The sequence below is a fragment of the Cynara cardunculus genome (assembly GCF_001531365.2).
Source record: "Cynara cardunculus var. scolymus isolate 2C chromosome LG 2, CcrdV1, whole genome shotgun sequence".
Classification (NCBI taxonomy): Eukaryota; Viridiplantae; Streptophyta; class Magnoliopsida; order Asterales; family Asteraceae; genus Cynara; species Cynara cardunculus.
In genome coordinates this window covers 64,380,230-64,388,437 of record NC_037529.1, presented here as the reverse complement: position 1 = coordinate 64,388,437, position 8,208 = coordinate 64,380,230, and the positions used below count along the sequence as shown (strand labels likewise).

Below are 8,208 nucleotides of genomic sequence, written 5' to 3'. Positions count from 1 at the left end.
AGAATGTTAATCATGGATATTATCATCTTCATTATTTTAATTTTGGAGAAATACATGAAATAATTTAATTAAAACTTCATTAAGTAGTATATGAAACAATTTCATAACCATATATGAAATAACTTTATCAAAAAAAAAATTATTATATGAAACAATTTCACAAAATTAAACAATTTAATAAAAAAAATTCATAAGATTAAACAATGAAATCGACGGATAAGAGTAGTTTTTACAATTTTTATAAATTGGAGTGGTTTTCATTTGATCGCTCCTCTACACACACATATATATATATACACACACACACACATATATATATATATATTATATATATATATATATAATATATATATATATATATATTTCTTTAAAAACATATTTTCAAAAACTCAATTTTAAATGATCATATTATGCATTTAATGCAATTAGGAAAATATAATTTAAATTTAGGGAAAAAAATATGTTATAACTTTATAAACATAAAGACTCAACTTTTTTGCTACACGTTTTTATATGATACATCTTGTTGCAAGCACAAGATAAAATATTTTAATTTCGAAAAATAAAAAATAAAATAAAACATATTTTATTTTAATGCAACTAATTTCTTTTATAAATCTTGTAAAGTGAACCAAAATTTGTTATATATAAATTATGTGTTCTATGTTAATAATTTGTGTATCGTGTTCGCAAAATTTTGATATCAGAAATGCTACATGTCAAATACCCGTATCCCCTTTAAAGTTATTGTACTTATTTTATACGTTTTTTTGATATAAAAACAACATTTTTATCGTTTTATAAAATCAATAGTTTAAGCCAATCTATGAAAGTCAAAGTTGAATCATAATGCCAAGAATATGTATTTTGAAAATAAACTAGTATATATATATATGACAACATGTCGATGTTAAATGCTTCAATCAAATAGCCCATAATTCAACACCCAACTTGTCTTTTCTTTTTTTTTAATTACGTTTTAATAATCTATGCTTAATTGATTAAGTCGATGATTATAAATGAATCCCTCCTTTCTAAATAAACCTTTTCTATTATTTCCATACTTGCATATACATCATATCGCTTCTGTTGGATAACATTTAATGGATTTTGTTTTACGTTTATATGTTCATATGATTTGTTAATAAAATTCCTTTATTTTCAAAAAAAGTTAAAATCAGAAAACTGGAAAAAGAAAAGATATAAGTTATGTTTATTCGGTTGAAATCTTAATTACAGATTTTTATAAAATGATTCTGATTTTTTAGGAAGACAGACGATTGTTAAACCTCTTTGAAAAAAAAGATAAACACGGGTAAACGACAGATGTATTTTTTAATAAATTAATGTTATTAAAAATATTAGTTTTTTCAAGGTGGATATACAAAATATAATTATACAATATGTCTAATTTTAATTGTATTATAAGTTTATAACTCAAATCAAATTTGAGTACTTGTTTAGAATCATATAAATTGGAGAGAATATATTGACAATAAAATGCTTCCAAAAAGTACTAAACTTTCACTATTTATGAACAATAATAACCCCATCACATCTAATACCAATAAAGCTACAATCCATACATACTTGACAACCAAGATTTGACTTTTCTCTCACCGATACATTAATGTTTCTACTCATTAATTCAACTCGTTAGAAAAAGAAGAAGAAGACGACGTTGATGAAGATGATGAAACTATGTGATGATTTTTTTGGCTATACATCACATGAGAGTGATAGATTATGAGATTCGGTTTTAAATCGAAATTCCGTACGAACTGATCCTTATTTACTTTGTTAACATCTTCAAGGGGCAAAACATCTTGAATCGCCTTTGGCATGGGTTCATCATTCATTATGCTTCTCCAATATTCATCGGGAATGCTTCTTGCTTCATTACTGCTCACAATCTAATCATCAAAACACGTGATGTAACAACACGAAATTAGGATTTATTCAGTTGGAACATTCCGTGATTCCTATAGAATAAAAGAAGAAGTTTCATATGAAAAATAAACTTTTGGAAGAAAACCCTAGACGGGTTTGGTCGTCAAACGTAACCTAAAGATTTTGAATTTGAATACTAGTTTTAGATATTGACGAGTTAAACATCAGGGGTATGTCAATTGTACACGATAAAAGATTTATCCTGTTCATATATATATATATATATATATATATATATATATATATATATATATATATATATATATATATATATAAGATTTACATATAAAATTGTGAGAAATTGCTATGAAGATGGAATTAGGATGAGTCCTTACCAAGAGAAGGGAGAAGAGGATCAAGAAAGTTGAGAGAAATTTCATCATGTTTTTGTGTTGTATTTTGATGTTGTTCTTTGCTACGTTTACTATTATTTATAGATTGATAATACTTTGACCTAAAACTCTATATATTTAAATCGTGGGCCGCATTTTAAGTACTTGTAGACCCCACCTGTATCTATTGCTTACAACGTGTTAAAAACTTACACCTTGTTCAAAAAAATACGACATATATATATATATATATATATCTACATCAAAACTACAATCTTATTATCAATATTGTCTCAAAACTATAATTTTATCATGTGTTGTCTACATGTTGTTGTTATAGATAACTCAACTTTAAATCTTTAAAAATCTAACACCAAATTCTCTCTCTCTCTCTCTCTCTCTCTCTATATATATATATATATATATATATATAGACACACACTGATAACTACATCAATATTATACTTGATTGAGTTTGCGATTTTCCTTTTTGCAAACGTTCTATAACGTAAGGTGATCAAAGTTATTGCAAAGTTAATACGTTATATAACATATATGCTTGTCGTTAGTTTATAGATCTTATACATTTTTCCATGTATATAAACATGTGTGTTTGTGTGTTACTTAAGCAAATATATAATCAACTTTTTTCCTTCTTATACAATATGAATTTGATTTATTATAAAATACAAGTATTGATGATTAAAAAAAGAAGCAAATGGGTTAAATAAATAGGAACGCGGCAACTATACACCGTTATCTGTCTTTGGCCATTCTGGCTTCGAAAAGACCATTCTTTTTAGATGCCTTCTTTTGCAGATGGTCTACGTATTAAACATTCGTATCTTATATTTAATCTATTGTTTTAACGGTTGATTTTCATACTGTTTTAAACGATTTGATGGTCTCAAACTTGTAGTTTCATTGTATCAACCAACTTAATGAGAATCCATTTCTTTTGGAACCATGCTTTCAGCATCAGTTCCATAATATTCTATTCTTAAAACAAATTAATTGCTAAGATTATCTTTTTTTAGTTATTGTTGTTACAAATTTTTAAGGTTCAAATGCGAGGACTTCGAACTATCCGCAAATTAAGCAGGTGATCATCTTGAGATTAGTCGGTTCACATAACGGGTTGGATATCTAGGTTAATCAAAAAAAAATTGTAGCTATTGATTCCAACCGCATGGCTCTTTCTTTTGTCTTCACTGAACGATGTTCCAAACACTCGATAAATAGTCAAATACAATGACAAACTAAATTTCAAGTAAATATACATTTTGGAAAAAACCAGATGCAAATTGTTTGTCTAAAGTTTATCGACGCAAACCAAAGGCATGTACAAAATCAAATGGATATACATCGAACAAGCTGTTACGATACACTACAAAACATATAGGCTTCAACAACGGATTAACCATCACCAGTGGATTTTTTTCGTCGGTGATTGAATAGGTACCTGTAATCCGCCAGCAATCACGACCACCAGACACATTTTCTCCGGCATCAGAAATCCATCGGTGATGGGTTTTTCCGTCAATGAAGCTTTTTTGTTTTGTAGTGATAACATATACATGTGTTAGAAGAGTTGAATCGATCATCAAATACAACCCTGATAATTCAACGTGTAACACAAAAATCTTATAATTTCTAATAGATCTAAATAAACAACATTACAACTTTAACTAATCTTATCAGATATAATTTCACACAAACGGAAGTCAACTTTAAAATCGTAGTCCAATAACCAAAAGAGAAAATAGGGCACTTTTTGTGGTCCCTTGGTGCTTAGACTTTCTATCACACAATCTTGGGATTGACAGCAAGATTGCCACTAAATGAGGTATATAAGAGGAGTTACGCATTCCACGAGGGCCATAAGTGAAAATTTCCATTTCACACCAAATTGTTCAAAAAATAATTTCACAAACAACCCTCCAACTTCCATTTTTTCCCATTTGACATATACTTTTATTTTCACGTGACAACTTGGTCTATATAGCCGACAAAACATGAGATCATAATATTCTAGTTGACTTTCAATAAAGAATAGTCAAAATTGATTGAACTTTAGTGGGTAGGAGCAAATATCGTTCTACACCACATGTGAAGCCCATATGACCCTTCAAAGGCCAACCCCACTACATATGCTTTGTGACATTATTCCACTTTCCTCCCAATCAAATCTTATCTTTTATACCCGATGCTCATCGATATCAGCTTGTTTGTGTTGTCGTTTTTCCGAAATACAATGAACGTTGGTTGATTTACGACTTGTCGAAACTCATGGTTCGTGATATTGGATCGAAGTTGATGTGTTATATTTCTTTTACTGTTTTTGTAGCTGAGTAATTAGAATTCGTGTTTCTTGATCTTTTGAAGATCACTTATCACTACATACCAAGAGAATCTTGATTTGGATGTCTAGTCTCTTCAACTTTATTGTACTGTGTATATCGTCCTACTTTACTAGCATAGACATGTTCACATGTGTTAATCCCTAACCATTAGATGTAAACTGATTATCTTTTAATTCACCATCGGTCATATTAAGCTCTTTATAGATCATTAATGTCGTCAGCGTTTTTTTTTTCTAGTTTTGATTTATAATACATGGGTAATGAATTTTCACAAATTTGGTATATGTCTTCATATTGTGTTGATTTAAATTTACATAATTAGTTTTCCTAGGATTACAGATGTTCTCAATGTTCATGGCTTTTGATTTTTCTTTATGTTTATAACTCTAAGGGGCTGTTTACCAAACACTTACCCAGGTAAGTGATTATCGGCAAAATCCAACACTATCACTTGCTTACCAAATAAGATTTTAATCCACCAAAACAGCATCGTATGCAACAATTTACCCGGTAAGCGTTAATTATGGTAAGAGTAGTCGCCCTCACTTACCGGCTAAAACTCTTGGTCTTTATCTTCGCTCTTATAAGGTAAGATTCTTAGTCCTTGTTATATGCATCCCTAAGATAATGTGACTTGGTAAACGCTTATTCGGGTAAGCATTTTGTATTATCAGAAACAAAAATGATTGCAATAAATGTTAATGATTCATATAAAACAAACTTTGAAGTATTTATTGACACAAAATCGACCAATCAAAAATATATTTTAAATCAGTATTAGCTAGCATATCTTTTATACATAACCTTGTCAATTCATTCCACCAGTATAACATCCTATGATACATATACCTTCCATATGTAAAGTGGTATCGTTCGGGTCACAAACTCACAATGTTTATTGTTTGAAGTAACACGTTACGTGAAACGATACAAATAATTTGGTTTTCTATCTCACCCGCATGTTTAGTTTTTCACCCGAGCTTTTAAACTTTTAAGGCTAATACAAAAAAATTGGGAACGATTAATTTCATAGTCACAAACTCATATCGGTTATCAACTTGAGACCTTATTCTTATTTTTTTATACGCATTAGAGTACTTAAAGTTTATAGTATTTCATATAAGAAGTAAAATGATAAATTTGTTTTTAACAACCGAACTATAACGGTCGTTAACAATAGAAACAAAAACGGGGTTTTTTTTTGTAATAAATGAATTTTAGGGACGGAAACAAAAAAACTCATAAAATGCAGGGATGAAATCTGTAATTTACACAAAAGAAACAATGTTGTGTGGAAACTTTGGAAAGCGATAAAGATGGCAATGAGGACAAAACGTTTTCTCCCTCCAAAAAAAGAAGTTGACTGCCGTTGAAAGCAAGCAATAGTTATCTTTGACGGGTTTGAAACGGCAGTCCATGCCGAAAGCAATTACTTTGTTGTAGAAATTAAGGCTTTTTTTATATAAATATACTGGTTTTGATTAGTTTGTTTGTATCTGGACTAACTTTTTAATCTGTTAAAGTTAACAGATAAATTTGCACCGACTTTGAGACCATGTTAAGTAGTAAGTCAATCCGACACCAACGTAATATTTTATTAGAATTGCGGGTTCTTTTTATTCTTCCCTTAGAAAAGAGTCATTAAGTTAAATGATCATTTTCTTCATTTAAATTGACCTTCTAATTATTTCTCTCCCAGATTGCCTCAAATGTCATTATTTTCGCAATATTCAAGTCTGCAATATAATAAAGCCCAAAAAATCAACACAAATATGCAATTGTGACGGTCAGGTTCGCAATTGTGATAGCAAACTGGTTGAATTTGATATTTTTATTATCTTATATCTATTACGGACCTGAGTATTGTAGATATAATGACATTTGGGCCAACCCGGAAAATAATTATTAGGTTAATTTGAATGAGGAAAATGGTTATTTGAACTAATTTCTTTTTTTTTAAAGACATCGAAGTTTAAAACTTTTATTGATTGTAGGTGGTACTGAACTCTAAAAATAAAATAAAATAAGACGGGTTACTTTTATAGACTTGGGGTCATGTGAGACGAATGATTTTTCGTGAGACCCGTAAGACCAATTACCAACCATTGGATTAGATTTACAATATGACAATCTGTACATTCATAAACGCCACGAGACTTCTCAATAATCATAAAATTGTCACCATGCAACTTTAGACTATTAGATAATTAGTTTATAAAATTGGTCTTGCGGTTCTCAAGAAAAACCTTTGGTGTCACGTGAACCCAACCCTATTTTTATAAATTGATAAATATCTTCATAATGTAATTATTTATTTTCTCTCTTAGAATATTATATGTTGAATGTACAAAAAAAGTTCAACAATAAGTATGTAAAATAGTAATCACCAAATCTTTTGTAATTATGACATCATTTTTAAACAACAAAAATAGAAATAAAACATATTTTATTATATATTTTTCACATAACTCTACGATTGCCGTTTATCGAAACAATATGGTAACAAATTTTATTAATTAATAGTAATCAAAAGGGTATTTGTGTAATGTATCGAGACACATCTCAATTTTAATATTTTTTTTATTCTTTATCTATATCAATATAATACGGTTTTATATAGTTTTGAAAAAACGATAATGTATTTTTGAATAAGATATAAATTTGAAAATATCATAAAAGTTTATATATATATATATATATATTAGTATCAAATTAACTATTTAAAAGTTGTAGTTTTTTGTAATTTCTTTAATTCAAAATTTTATTATAATTTAATTTAATGTAACGAAGTAATTTAATTTAGGTTTAATAATATATTTTTTACAAAGATAATCATTAAGTATTCCGTTAGAACTCAATAATTATTCTAATTATATTTAAGACTTTTTATATTTAAAATAAGATGTGTATCATGTATTTGATTATGTTTATCTACAGTTAGTTACATAAATTCAAACATAAGCTTTAATAAGTTGTACTTACGCACAACTTAATTGTAATCTTGAATTTTAAGTAATATACATCAATAAACAGTACTTCATGTATAAAAATGGTATTTACGAGTTCTTGTCAAATATTTTATAATATAATAGTAATAGATATAAAACTTATTTGATTCTAACTTTTCAAAAATAAATTCTTAATTTTTCAACAAATTTCAATTTTTATTAGTATATATAATTAGAAAATTATTACGAAAAATAAATTAAATATATTAAACAAGATGTGAAAATCTTCCAACAACCGAATGGTTGGCATATTATGTTTTATTATTAAGGGTGTGCTTGTTATCCCGATAAGATAAAATAGGATCAGGTAGAACTTGACAAAATAGAAGATAACATAATAGAATAAGACAGAACAATTGTTATAAGACAGAATTGAAAATGACAGAACAGATAAAATGACTAATTTACCAATAATGAGTTGTTTATATATTTTTGTTAAGTATATAATTTATTAAATTATAATCAAAATAAATATTTATGTATGATAAAAATATAGAGTAAATTACATTTTTTGATTTTTGTAGTTGTCACCGACTATCAAGTTTGGTCCCTTTT

At 27.8% G+C, this 8,208-nt stretch overlaps 1 long non-coding RNA gene across 1 annotated transcript; it reads right to left on the bottom strand.

Annotated features, from left to right (window-relative positions):
* Positions 1-1,501: 1,501 nt before the first annotated feature.
* LOC112507794 lies at positions 1,502-2,389 on the bottom strand. Its single transcript, XR_003068564.1, has 2 exons — positions 2,286-2,389; positions 1,502-1,913 (listed from the first exon to the last, which is right to left on the bottom strand). It is a non-coding gene; the product is annotated as an uncharacterized LOC112507794 (long non-coding RNA).
* Between the last annotated feature and the right edge of the window lie 5,819 nt (positions 2,390-8,208).